Below are 15227 nucleotides of genomic sequence, written 5' to 3' on the forward strand. Positions count from 1 at the left end.
CTCGTATGTCTTATCCCTCGCGGAGGAAAAAATTGATGCAAATCTTCATTCGGGACTCCTTGATTGTGAGGAGGGGTCGTGGGGGTGTAATGTGGCGAAGCATTTGGCGCATAAGGTGGCGAGGCTAAAGTATATTTCAGAGAATCTGCTGAGTATTGGGATGAGTAAGAGGCTGGTGTGTATATTGGCGAGTTGGGTGAGGGTCTATAAGCGGGCGAACGATTGCGTTGAGCACCCTCTTGGGGAGAAAAATGCTCATCAAACATCGGTGCCTCGAAGGCACCTTGGACTGAGAAAGTTGTGTCTTCCAAATCTTGGGCTGCAGACACCTTTTTGTCGTATGCTTCTCTGAGTTGGCAATTAGTCATTGTGTGCCCGTTTTCGCCACAGAAAATGCATTCCATCACGGCCCGCCAGGGAGATTCTGCTTCTGATGATTCCAAAGTGGTATGATGGTTAAGCAAAACGTGCTTTGGCACGTGACCATTTAAGGGAATCCGCATTTCGAAAGGCACTGGCTCACCGGGATAGTTAGCATAAACGTGCCATGGGACGTGACCCCTATCCTGATAGTGCACTGTTGCCCATGTAGTGGCAAGTGGTGCTTGGTAAGCATTTGGTAGCGTAAAGCCCCAAGAATCCACAAAAGTAGGAGGGTTCGACCTTCTTGCCCAAAACTTAGTTCGGGACCCTTCACGGTCGTGACGAGAAGTCGTAGGGTTTCTTTCCCTACTTAAACGGCAACGCATCCGTCATGCTCCTCAGCCTAGTACGCACTCTGCACCATCTGAAGGATTCATATTCTTTAAACAAGAGACCCCAAATACCCATGTAAGGTATGCTTAAGTTAAATAGTAAAAACATTAATAGGAAAAGAGATTACTTACAGCGGGATGCGGATGTCAGATGTCCAAGAATCACTGTAAACCTTTGGCTCTGATACCAAAGTTATAATGCCCCAAAAATTTCAAACTTGTAAACATTTTTTAAAACGGTTAGAAGACTAGAGAATCACTTTTCTTTTCAGAGTTTATTTATAAACTCAGTGGAAACATGACTTTAAAAGAAAAGAGGGCAAGCCGACAATCTTTGGTATGTTAGCTAAAAGCGCACAAATGACAAAGGCATAGCTTGCAAATATCTAGATGAAATCATAAACAGTTTCAAGTTGTACAAAATTTGGATTTCCTTAAGAAATCCGTAAAAAAAACCCAAAATGATCAGAACAAGAGCTGCGAGTGGTAACAGTGGATCCTGAAGACATCTCGCAATCGCGCCATCGCCTGCTAAGTATCTAATCATCACCTGTACCGGTAAAATGGATTAGTTTTATGAAAAACTAGTAGGTGCACAAGTAGACAGAAATGTCTGAAAGAAGTATAAATAATTAATTATGCATGATGAGTAACTAAATAGTTATTGAATTAACATGAGCAATTTAATAGCATATGTGAAAGTCTAACTAGCACATGCTACACATTATATCAAAGCATTTAACAATGAATTGAAAATTACTGAGCATTAAGCAAAACAATAATTCTATGCTTATTAGGTAGAGTGCACAAGTTACTTTATGTTTCATTATTAACTGGTCTGTGGGTACGCGCAGACGCAATTTGTAGAAACAACTGAAACTAGTTCGGACGTCTGTTATTCTATGTATTTTGAATAACCCGAATAGCTAGTTGAGTCTGCTCCTAAGGGAACGACCGTTAGCCGAGAGAGGATTCTCCAAAGGCATTCGTGGCTACGGATGCATCATACTTCTGTAGAAGTCCAAAAGATCTACCACCTAGGATAATGTTTGGTAGTCTGATCCTCTAACTCCGATGACTGAGGACACCAAATCTTTGCTCGTAGAATGGTTGTTAACAACCTGTCCATCGAAGTGTGTGTACCAATCCATCCTCTCTCTATACAAACAACAAGAAACGAATGGGTGTGTCAGGGGTTACTTAACCAATGACTCATTCTACATGCTCTGGTCTTTTGACCCAATCGAGCATCTTACCTGTGAAAGCAAAAATCAATCAATCTGCAATGTGGTTTACCAATGTGCTCATAGCACTGGTCAAGGTCATATGACCGTTTCAAACATCTGTCGTATTACTCGCATGACATGCATGTCTATGAGCACGTTACGAGGAAGGGTTCTAGGTCCTCAATAGGAGCCTCAACAACATAATTTGCAAAGATATAATGTCATCATTCTAAACTTTTGAAATGACCAATATCATGTGCCAACTTATGGCATGTGATTTTCTTGAATCTTGTATTCGTTATCGTAATGTCAACATGCAACGCAAATTTTGACACTGATAACGATGAATGCGGATTTTGCACGAGAAAATTATGCTCAAAAGCTTGCACGAGTCCCAAATTTTGGGAAATCTCGAGCTGCACCAAAAATACTAAACAGAGTGGAAAAACTACTCCTTCTGAACGCTTTGATTCGGAAAAAACAGCTGTGATGGCGCAAATACCCAAAGCCTCCAGCGTTATTTGTAAAATTGTTCAATCGATGAATCCGGGTTCTTACAAAGGACCCCTTCCATCATCGAGGTTGCAAAGTTTAAACCTTGTTATTCCTTGATTGCAGGCGCGAGAGAGGTGCAAGCCTATGCACATTCCCTGAGTTTGAAACTATGAAACTCTGTACGAAGAAATGCTACAAGATAGTCTGTGTGATAGCAAGGTGAAAACAACAACAATAATGCAAAAACACAAAAGCCTGGGCACAAAGCGCGACGGCAAGTTTAAAGACAGAAAACAGAAAATGCGAAAGCAAAAGCCTGGGTGCAAAGCGCGACAACAGATTTAAAGACAAAAAGCAGGAAATGCGAAAGCAAAAGCCTGGGCACAAAGCGTGACGACAGACATGGAACAAGAAGTGTGAAGGCAAAGGACAAGGATTGTGAAACCGCGTCCTTGAGCTAAAACACAGAAAGTAGTAAATGCAGAAACAAAAGCCTGGGCGAAAAGCGCGACAACAAATTTAAAGACAGAAAGCAGAAAAATGCGTAAGTAAAGGACAAGGATTGCAAAACCGCGTCTTTGAGCTAAGAGCATACTTATATACTTATACGTATGCAAATATATATTTTAATTCTTCTGGTCTTTAATTATTTAAGCTTGGTTCAGTTATTTAAGTCCTTGTGCAATTTCCCCTACCTTGGGATATTACGAGGAAAAAGTCGTCTATGAGCGTAGGTGATCGGTGGTTCGGTTCACGGGGCGTGAACGGGCTCCATTGCGTAAGATGCAAAGGTACGTTATTAGCATGCATTTAAATGAATAAGGAAAAAGGCAACAAGGGCCTTCAGTCAGACAAGTATAGGTGGTAGGGGCAAGGCCCCTACCGCTTTCTTAAAATAACAAGGCAGGAGCAAGGAGGCCCCTACTGGCTTTGAATAGGAATGGGGCAGGGCCAAAGGCCCTTACCAGTTTCAAATAGCAAGGCAGGGGGCTTGCCTTCCCCTCTGCTCGATAAATGAAATAAAGGCAAGGGGCGAGCCCCTTGCCTGATTGGAAATTAAATAAGCAGAGGGGGCTCGCCCCCTGCCTGATAAAAACAAGGGCAAGGGGCTCAAGGGGCGGCAGAGCCCCTTGCCTGACAAAAAAAAAAAAAAGAAGAGGAAGGCACGGCAGGGGCCGCCGGCCACCTGCCGGCCTTCTGGCGAACGTAGAGGATGAGGGGGAAGAAGACAAGAGAAGAGGAAGGTTTTACCTGGGCCTATCGAAGAGAGAGACATCGTCGACGGGGCTCGCTGGAGAGGAGAGCGAGGGAACAAGGGAGAGATGCAGAGAGGCGAGAGATAGAGAGAGAGTCAGGGGTCGTGGGAAAGGATTCAAATGCCTCTCCTTCCCCCTCCCTTTTATAATGACACAGGGGGCGGCCAACCGCCTGTGTGTCACCCACGGCCAGCCCCTAAAAGCCCTTTCAATGGGCAGGGCTGGCTCGGGTATGGATCCGGGTCGGGTTCAGACCCGACCCAGGTCCCCCTTTTTTCTTTGTCTGGGTTTACATTATGTGAATCTCATAGAAAATATTCATGTATCTCAGGCACATGTTTGGCAATTTTCAGGAAATCAGAGGCTCATCTCAAGAAATTCATAAATGTGAGGCCCATTCTTGTGATTAGGGGCAAAATGTTGGCCCCCAAATAAAAATTTCCCTAATTTTAAATGGTAGAAGGTTTAAAGATAAGAAACTACATTTGAGAAAATTGAAGGATTAGACCAAACTAATTATTAAATTGTTTTGCATTCCATGAAAAATCTATTTGGTAGGATTGTTTATCTTCTAGGAAAAAAACTGGAAAATAGTCTTGTGATTTGGTTTCAATATTTGTCTTAAGATTTATAAGATCTATAACCTTCACTTGTACAAATACCTTCTAATTCTCACTTTGTCTAATCTTCACAGTTGACTGAACATGTATGCCACTATTGTCTTAAACTAAGAAAAAGACTTGTCCAAAGTCTGAATCTCTCCACAAATGTAACTATAGTCACCAAAATCAATATTTGTAATTTCTTGGCAGGACTATCTCTCAGGATTTTAGAAGCCTTTCTATAAATCTTATGAAGTTTAAGTAAAAATAAATTTGAAGAAAGAAGTTCAGGTAAAATATTAAACACAAAATAAGTTCATCAGTAGCATATGAAAAAGATGTAATGAAAATTGCTTTACTTGAACTCAAAAGTTCAAATAATGTGGTAATAGTTTCTGAAAATATCCCAATACCTTGTATGATTTTTCTGACATTATCACCAATAATTTTGATATAGCAATTGTTTGAAAATAGTCATATGTCCTTTTTGCTTTTTGAGAAAACCTTTCCTGCAATATTTTAAAATATTTCTTATACTGGTTAACACTATCACCAACTATGGTTGTCATTATTAAAATGTTCATCAATATGTGCAAGATTTAATCTATCAGAGATTCTAACTGCAGTAAGTGTAGTTGTAGAACAAGGACTATAATCACTTTTATACCATACTTAGCTTACTTCTCTATGAAACCTTTTTTTCTGAGCCAATTTATTGGGTGATACTATATATATATATATATATATATATATATATATATATATATATATATATATATATATATATATATACATACAATTGATGTGGAAAGATCCATTTTTATCTTAAATAAGGAAGAACTAAGTATATAATATTGCATTATGAAAGAAAAAATTCTGGAAGCTATAATGTTTGAGCTTCCAGAATATGGTGATGAACAACATTTTTTGTTAAAGAAAAGGTTTTATTGGTTATTGCACAATGTTCACAACAACAACAACAACTACGCCTTCATCCCAAAACAATTGGGGTCGGCGATATGAACCAACAAAGAAAATCATTTTGGGTCTTCCACATGAATCCTTCTCCTCCAATCATTTCTATCCAATGTCATGTCCTCTGTGAGGTTCAAAGCCTTCATATCCTTTCCTATCATCTCCATCCAAGTCTTCCTAGGCCTACCCCGACCTCTTTTAACTAATATATTTTCCCATTTCTCCATCCTTCTAACTGAAGCATCATTAGGCCTTCGCCGAATATGTCCAAACCACCATAAACGATTTTCTCTCATCTTATTTTCAATGGATGCAACGCCTACCTTCTTACGTATCTCCTCATTCTGAATCTTATCTTTTATTGTATTTCCACACATCCATCTAAGCATACGCATCTCAGCTACACACATATTTTGAATATGATGTCTCTAGGCAACCCAACATTCCGTACCATATAGTAAAGCAGGCCTAATAATCGTCCTATAAAACTTTCCCTTCAACCGCAATGGCATTCAACGATCGCACAACACTCCAGTTGCACTTTTCCATTTCATCCACCCAACTTTTATCCTATGATTTACATCTCCATCAATTTCTCCATACTTTTGAATGATAGATCCCAAATATTTGAAACAATCATCCACCAAAATTTCTTGCTCACCAAGCTTCACTACACTCCCATCACTACTCCGTTGCTTACTAAATTGACATTCCATATATTCTGTCTTACTCTTACTCAACTTAAAACCTCTTGCTTCCAATGTCTGTCTCCATAATTCTAACTTAGCATTATCCCATCTCTAGACTTATCAATCAAAACAATATTATTAGCAAACAACATACACCACGACACATTTTCTTGAATTGCACAATGTTCACAATGATGTAAATACTGCATTATGGCTTCCATGCTGGTATTCTTGATCAGATTATAAGCTTAAGTTCATAGATGTAGGATTTACTTATTTTCTTCTTGTGAACATGGAACTATGGCAATTTAGTTGTTTATTGTAGTATAGGTACCCCCTGTTTGGATTACTTTTTAAGTTGCTCCTTGCCATTTATGCTTATTTTAAATAGCAAGTTTCGGTGTTCGAATCTTTTACTTTTACTTTTTAATGGTTGTTTATAAATTTCACCCCTTTTGATCCCTATCACCACCATCACTTCTCCACAGTTACCATCACCGTGATCACTACTACCACATTTCCACCACCACAACCATTGCCACTATCATCATCTATCACCATTACCACCACCATTTACATCACTAATATTACCACCACCACCACCACCATTACCATTACCATTGCCATTGCCATTGCCATTGCCATTGCCATCACCACCACTATCATCACCATTGTCACCACCTCCATCCACCATCACCATAACCACCACCACTACCACTACCACTACCACCATGCCATAATTACATTGCCACCACCACCATCCACCACTGCCACCACCACTACCATCTACCATCATCCAATGACAGAGCTAGGAATCTAAACTAGGGTGAGCACAATTGTACAGTGAAAAGAAAAAAAAATACAAAAAACCTAAAACCTAATTAAATATTTATGTACTGAAAAAACCAACTCCTAAATCATAAAAAACATCATATCATTCATATATATAATAATAAAAAAAATAAAATCCTTAAAATTCTAAGTTTATAACTGAAATGAAGCATGTAGAAGCAAGTTTAATTTTGAATGAAAAGAAAAAATACATAAATGCCTAAATGCTAATTGAAAAAAAAAACACAAAAAACCCTAAAACCTAATGAAATATTCATGGTTCATGCTATTTAAACAATAAAAATTAAATAAAAAAGCTAAATCATAAACAAACATCATTCACATGTATATGTTAATTGAAAAAAAAACTCTAGAATTTCAAGTTTCTAACTAAAATCAAGCATTTGAAATCATCAATCATATTTAATGTTAATTGAAAATAAAATGACTCAAAATAATGTCGCATTAATCTCATTTGCAAAAACAAAATAAGAAACCTAATTGCTAATTGAAAAACAAAACAAAAGAAAACAAAAAACTCTTAAATCCTAAACTCTTAAAAAAGCACAAGATGAAGAAGATGGAGTGCCCATTGCCCATGCTTGCTGGACGTCGGATTCAGATGACACACTTAGGACTTGAGAGAGAGAGACCACCACCTTGCAATGTGCCAAAGTAAGTTGCCGAACAGGAGGAGATACTCGTTGAAGACACAAGGATTGTGTGTGTGTGTGTGTGTGTGTGTGTGAGAGAGAGAGAGAGAGAGAGAGAGAGAGAGAGAGAGAGAGAGAGAGAGGGAGAGATGTAAATGGGTGGTGTCCACCCTGACCTGAGACTCTATTTAGAGTTTTGGGGTTAGGGTGGGCACTACCGAAGCAGGTTATATGTCCTCCCCCAAAAACGCAGGTGCATCTTCGAGGGTCCGAATGAGCGCCACATATATAAGCACATCGAGCTTGTATCCCTGTGTATGTCGACATCACTTAGCATCGGAGTCCGTTGGAGTTGCAAAGAGTTAAGTACTCTTTCTCGCCATTCCTGCCATAAAACAATGATTCAAAAAAGGACAAAAATGTCCTCCATCCAGAAAAGGGAGGATGATCTTAACTCTTCAAAGTCTAAACGTTCTGTTTTCACCCTAAGCAGTAAACTCCCTTGATACCACTGAATCACCCTTTCACGATGCAAAGAAAAGGAAAAAAATGTCCTCCATCCAGAGAAGGGAGGATGATCTTAACTCTTCAAATTCCAAACGTTCTGTTTTCACCCTAAGTAGTAAACTCCCTTGATACCGTCGGATTAGCCTTTGACGATGCACCATCTGCTGTAACAAGAGCTCCATTTGACGACGCACCTACTATCGTCGAAGCAACCTTTGTTGTCGTTTGCCATCGTCGGAGCATCCTTTGTCATCATCTGCGTAGTAGGAGCACTGTTGCCACCATCGACTGCATCTACCTTCTGGATGTTTCTCCTCCACTGCCAGATTACCAAAACTCTTATCGTTTCGGTGAGTTTTGTGTAAGGTTTTGTGATCATCGCAAAATTTTTCCTCTCGTAATATTCTCTCTCTTCCCTCTCTTTTCCTTTTCTAACCTTTTATTTTTCTCCTTTTTAAAGGAAGAAGAATAAAAGATAGAAAAAGAAAGAGAGAAGCGAAAAGAAGAGAAAAGAAGAGAAAAGAAGAGAGAGAGGAACTCTTTTGCGGGGTCTCACTTGACCTTAATTTTGAAAATATTTGAAATAACTCGCCTCCGTTTTTAAAATATTCGCGGGAAAACTGGGAGACGGGATTCGCTCGTCGGTATGAGGTTCGACCGTTCCTGGCGCCTTTACCAAGGGTAATCAAACCAAGGGTCGAATTCTTGCCTTTTGCTTTGCTAAGAATTTATCTAAGGATTTATCCTAAGTCTAGATGCACAAAGAATCATGCTTGTGCAATGCAAGGATGTATGCTCCTTTTAAAAATGATTTGAAAAAAAAAATTCCCAAGTGTTTCTAAGATGAATCTGATAATGGAGTGAAGAAAATGATTTCTAACTTTAGAACTTAAGATTTGAAGTTCTAAGTTTTTAGAATAATCAGAGCTTAGGAAAATGAATTTGGATCTTGAGAGAAATGATCTTGAAACTGAGATAAAGAGAGAAGAAAGGAAATTTCAAAGTCATAAATGGACTTTGAATTTGAAAGTTTGAACTTGGATGAATATTTGGAATGGAATTGAATTCTAACTTTGAAGTTTTGAAATTAGAAGAAAATGTGGGAAATCTAAAGTGAATTGAGAAGTAGAATTGTTTTGAAAGTTGGAATTCAAGATGGAATTTGAATCCAAAGTCTGGATTCTAAATAGAGTTGGAGATTCAAAATTGAATTCTGGATTTAGAATCCGAAGTGGGAATTGGATCTGAATTCTGGGATCCAAGATAAAATTGGATTCTGATTTTTAAATGAGATTGAATCTAAGATCTGAGATCCAAAGAGAATTTGGATTCTGGATCCTAGAATGAAATTGGATCTGAAGTCTGAGATCCAAGATAGAATTGGGTTCTGGATCCTAAAATGAAATTAGATCTGAAGTCTGAGATTCAAAGTAGAATTTGGGTCCTGGCTCCTAAAATGGATTTGGATCTGAAGTCTGAGATCCAAAGTAGAATTGGGTTCTGGAGCCTAAATGGGCTTTGGATCTGTAATCTGAGATCCAATGTAGATTGGATTTTGGATCCTAAAATAGAGTTTGGATCTGAATCTGAGATCCAAAAGTAGATTTAGGTTCTGGATCCTATAATGGAATTTGGATCTGAATCTGAGATCCAAAGTAGATTTGGGTTCTGGATCCTAAATGGGCTTTGGATCTGTAATCTGAGATCCAATGTAGATTGGATTCTGGATCTAAAAATAGAGTTTCGATCTGAATCTGAGATCCAAAGTAGAAGTGGAATCTTGGATCCTAGAATGGATTTGATCCAAGATTTGGAATCCAAGATGAAATGTGGATCTGAAGTCTAAGATCCAAAGTGGGATTGAATTCATACTTGGAAATCTGGATCCGAGTTGAGATTAGGATTTTAACTTTGGATTCGGATTATGAAAAGTCCAAATAGGACCTTTAAAAATAGATCTGGGTTTTAGAAACCCAGTTTTAAATTTTAAAACTTTAGGAAGATTCAGATTTTGAGATTCAAAATCAATCTCAAACTGCTATTGAAGATAAGAAGATAAACTTGATTTTGATTTTGAGAATGAATCAGAAACTTCAAAGTTTAATTTGAACTTTGAAATTGAATTTTTGAATTGAATTTGGAATTTTGGGGTTTGAGTATGGAATGGTTTTGAAATTCCAAAGTCAAATTGGACTTTGAAATTGAGATAGATTTGGAATTCGAAATAGAAATTTGAAGAAGGGATATTCACAATCACTTGGGTTTTTGAAAGAAAGGAATTTTGAAAATATGATGCAGTTCTATCCTAAATGATGAATGATTTTAAAGAATTTTAAAATTGGATTTTGAAAATCGTATTTCATTCTTTACATGAATTGAAATAAGATGGAAAATATAATACATCCTTGACTATGGTCATTGAATGTATTATATAATAATCTGTATTTAAATTCAGGTGAAGAATAAAACATATTTTTGTGCTTTTATAGAGTTTAAAATGAAATTAACTCTCAATATACCCTGACTATGACCATTGGTATATATTTTAAGCCAATTTTAAGTTAAACTCTAATAAAAGAAGGAAATATTTGAAAAATATGAGGATTTTTGAAGAGGATCCAGTGTGGATCAGTGTTATTTTATAAGAGATAAAAATCCTAAGTCTTGTTTACATCCCGACTATGGCCGTTGATGTAAATCATCAACTTAGGATTAATTTACCTCTTACGAAATGGTGCACGTGCCGTTTGTGCCGCCATTTTGTGAGATTTTGGAAAATAAGGGCAAAAAATATGAGAACAAGAAATTCATGATATTTACAATGCTCATTCATTCTATCTAAAAGCTGGAAATTTAAATTTTCATTAATATCTGGCTTATTACAATGTCGAAGTTGAAAACATCGAAAGCTTTCTAATTTCAAGCTTCTTTCATGTTCCTGCAAAAAATAGAGTTAACACTAGATGTATGTAGGAAACAATTTACCTAACACTACTTTGGACCTAAGGTGCGATTGATGAAGTACTCATGTGTATGCAATGACAAAGTATGCACTAGAATTATATATTAGAACCTACATGTAACATCCTAAAGTAATGATGAAGTTCAGATTTGTTGAAAGAGGTGAAAGAGTATTCTGAATTAATTAGGGTATACATACTATCTAAATGGAAATATGACACTCTAAACTGTTGGGAAAGTGGGAGCTGACATATATACATGATACCCTAAATTAGTAGTAAGATGAGATGCTGAGTGGGGTGCCATATGCCATGAGCTGGATGCAAATCCAGGTGGTACCGCGATGGGGATGCTAACAAGGGATGGGGAATGGGAACATGGTGCTGTTGAAAGTGACAGCAGATTTGCTGTTGGGATACCTACAGCAAGGTTGAAGGAAGAGGTGAAGTGGAAAGAAGGTATTTACAGTGGTAGTGTGCTGGATGCATATGCCATAATAAGTGATTTATAATCACAAAACATAGGTGTTGTAGGGGATGGACAGCTGTAAGTACAACAGTGGTTGTGCTGGAGATGGCAGGTAAGTGTAGAGAGAAAGAGAGAGGTGGTGAGCTAAATCAATTGCTGAACACCAAATTAATATCAATAAAATTTTACAGAAAGAAAATGGCAAGACAGAAGCAAAAGAACAGATATTGCTACAGTAGAACCTGTCAGAATTGATCTTCGTTTATCATTATAATGAACCAATAGCCTAGCTCCAGTAATCACCAGTAACGCTGCTGGAACAATATAATAACTCCATGATTGAGAATGCAGTGTTTCCACTGGCAGCGGAAGGTTGGTAGCTGCTTTATTCTTTGTATTCCTACGCTTCTGCCATGGTAGGCGAGTGTAATGTCAACATTTGTAGCAGCATCAAAACCTCGGTCAACAACATCACCCAACTAAGGAAACTCTTCCATAGCAAATAATATTGGACCCATCACAATTCCACGGTGGATGTCAGACAAAGAACCTTTCCCAAGGGAAGATGATGTTCTCGTGAAGTCTAGAACATCATCAGTCAGCTGAAATACTAGTCCCTGTAAATCAATAAGATTTATAATTTTATTGACCAGTCGTCAAATGAAGAGAATCATAAAATATGTTTTGAAAAGCAAAGGAGTGCCACTAAAGTAATTGGTCCACAACCATATGGAATTTCTGCTGCTAAAAAAATGAAAGCTTCAGTTACGGTTGTGAAGTCACATAGAGACTTCCAAACCATAATTTAACGAATGATGCAGGAACAACAAAGGTCAACTTATCAACAATTTCTGAAAGTCCCGGCACGCTCAGCAAGAACAAAAAGAGATCAACTTATCAACAAACCTGAAAGTCCTGTCATGCTCAACCAACTCAGACGACATCTTTAAACAGCCCTCAGTAGGATACTTTATGGATGGGTCTCTTCATTAGACCTGTCTTTTCTTGATTCAAAAGCTTGGGCTAGGTTTGTTGGCTGTGTACTGGGAGCAAAAAGAGAAGTTTCTTGTTCCCAACAAACGTCATCTAGAATGTTCTCTCAGGGCCAAAATTGACACTTAGAATTTCATTACTAATGAATACCAAAATTTTCGAGAATCAGAGGGGGAAAGGATGACTTTGATGAAATATTGAAAACATCATAAGTTTAAATCACATTCCGACCATACTCATAAGCGACCATTGAAATTTCTGTTGTTTGTCCTGCAAGCAAAGCAATAGGTTTGCAACTGTTAGATATCACTGATGTTGTCTTGTAGTATGGCTTCTGCAGATAATAATCCATGTCGCAACATCAGCCAGCAGTAGTTGCCATTTATATCATTTCACTAGTCACAAGATGCACTATAACAATAGCAATTATTGATACAACTTTTGTATCTCTTAAAGATGCAAGAGTTACACATGCCCTGGAAAGTATAAAAAAAGGAAAAAAAAATCCCCAGCTAGTACAGTTACCTTATTTCCCATTACAAAATCGAGTGAACCTGTACCACGCCTTGTCTCTGCATCATTTAGAACATCCTCATGAAGAAGGCTTGCCATATGGATTATTTCAGTAATCTCTGCAATACACTGCTGCCGTGCACGTAGCTCCTTGGATAAACTGTCAAGTGCAGTACCTCAATATCATCTGCTTAGCCAGTTTTCTGACACCGGTACTCCGAAAGCCCCTGGAATCTGACACCGTTATCGATTCATCATCATCAGCCAAACCATATTTAGTCAATTACGTCTCCTCCCAATATTGAGATTTTTAACTGGGTATTATCTGAAACAAAGTCATCATAAGATACAAATATTTTATCATAAAATTAAAATAGTAATGTCTGTAATGAATCATCAGAAATGAGAGAGAAATGAATTAAACATATCAAAAGAAGTATACGCCCCCTTTAGGTTTCCTGTGTTGAATCGCAGCAAGACTCTCAGAATAGTTGAATTAAGTATACCATGGCTGCGTAATTTTGAAGGAGACAACTTTCCCGATTCATCAAAAGGAAGTCTTTCGAGCATCAAACGAAAGGGCAGGTCAGTCTCCATTTGCCATATACAAAGCTGATGTAAGGCAGGTTGACAATTCCTCTCCTTCTGACTGAGAAAATCCTGAAACTTCTGTGCTCACATGATTGTAACTGCGCTGACAGTGTCTATGTTATTTTCATTTAGCCCCAGTAGGAATGGTGTGAAAGTGCACTAGGATCTAGGCAACGAGCACTAGAGGGGGGGTGAATAGTGCTTTTAAAAATTGTCTATGGAATATTAAAGGATTTTGCAAATCGAAAAGCAAACACACAAAGAACCCAAGATTTTATCCTGGTTCGGTCTATCCCGACCTACATTCAGTCTCCATGCAAAACCCGCTTGAGATTTTCACTATCAACCTTGTTAACTACAAGATCACACAAACCAAAACCGGTCCCACTTTCAGTAACAACCCTACTGAAAGCAAACAACTCCTTTACACCAAGGAGTCCTTCTTTTTACAGAAAATAAGTAACAACTTACAAAACAACCTATGAGCCTTCCTTTTGAATGCAAATGAGATGTTATTGGCTTTTGAGGTTGTTGAAATACTCTTACTCACGAATTCACTATCTTTCAAAGTGATTTGAGTGAAAAACTGAAGTGAAAATATCACGTGAGTGAGAAAACAAATACTTGAATGAATAGGAGTGAAAAGCAATAAGTAAATGATTCAAATCGATTGAATTCTTGTTGTCTTTGAGTGTACAATGCACTCATATTTATAGTTAAAGTTTTTCATACGTTGAGGGTATGAAAGGGTATCAAAACTGTCTATTTCGAACGATCAAAACGTTTGAAAAATGAAAAGATACGCCTTTTTTTGAAGTTTCAGGAAAATGACAAAATTAGTCGACTGAAACATCAGTTAGTCGACTAATAGTTAGTTATTAGTAGACTGATAGTTATCGTCGGTCGACTAATCTGTTAATCGAGCCGTTTGAAAATCTAAACTTTTGAAACTTAGTCGACTTGAGAAAAGTTAGTCGACTGCTGCTAAAATCTTCTGAAAAACAAACATTCTGTTCGGTCGACTGATAAAAAGCATTAGTCGACTGCTGCTAAATTTTCATAAAACACATGTTCTGTTCAGTCGACTGATAAAACCATTAGTCGAGTGCTGCTAATTTTCCAGAAAACAGACATTTTGTCCAGTCGACTAATAAAACCTTCGGTCGACTAATTTGACAAAAATGACTTCTTAGAAAATATGGCGCGAAAGGATTAGTCGACTGGTAAGTCTATTGGTCGACTAATAAACATGAAAATTTAAGAAAAGAGTTTTCTAAAAAGATTTTCATGAGGGTTCTTTTTAGAAAAGTTTTTTCTAAAGACTTTTAAGGTGAAATGCAACCTAAATATGCACTCTAAGTAAGGCTCTTACAAGAATCTAAGACTTTTAATGAATTAAACATTTGCACACTAGTCTTCAAAGATTCTTCACTGAATTCTTCAATTTCTTCATAGCCTTAGCTGAAATGCAGTTGATTCCACTTGCTCATCATCAAAACCTTATACTTGAAGTATCATGTATGGCTTCATTGTCTTAACATGGTGATCATTGATCACTCCCTAAGTTGAGTAAGCGATCTGACTTATGCATATCAGTCTTCGACACTCCATTCGACTTGTGCACCAAGAAGTCGATTCATCGATCCCTTTGATGGCGTGAACACAGCCCCTTTTCGTAACCGATTCGAATCATCACCAACCAATGCTGCTAA

At 37.7% G+C, this 15227-nt stretch overlaps 1 pseudogene; it reads right to left on the bottom strand.

Annotated features, from left to right (window-relative positions):
- Positions 1-11717: 11717 nt before the first annotated feature.
- The window catches only part of LOC149815428 (solanesyl-diphosphate synthase 1, mitochondrial-like), a 92497-nt pseudogene continuing 88987 nt past the window's right edge, over positions 11718-15227 (bottom strand).

This window comes from Nuphar pumila, chromosome 15, assembly GCF_984573655.1.
Source record: "Nuphar pumila chromosome 15, dmNupPumi1.hap1.1, whole genome shotgun sequence".
Lineage (NCBI taxonomy): Eukaryota > Viridiplantae > Streptophyta > Magnoliopsida > Nymphaeales > Nymphaeaceae > Nuphar > Nuphar pumila.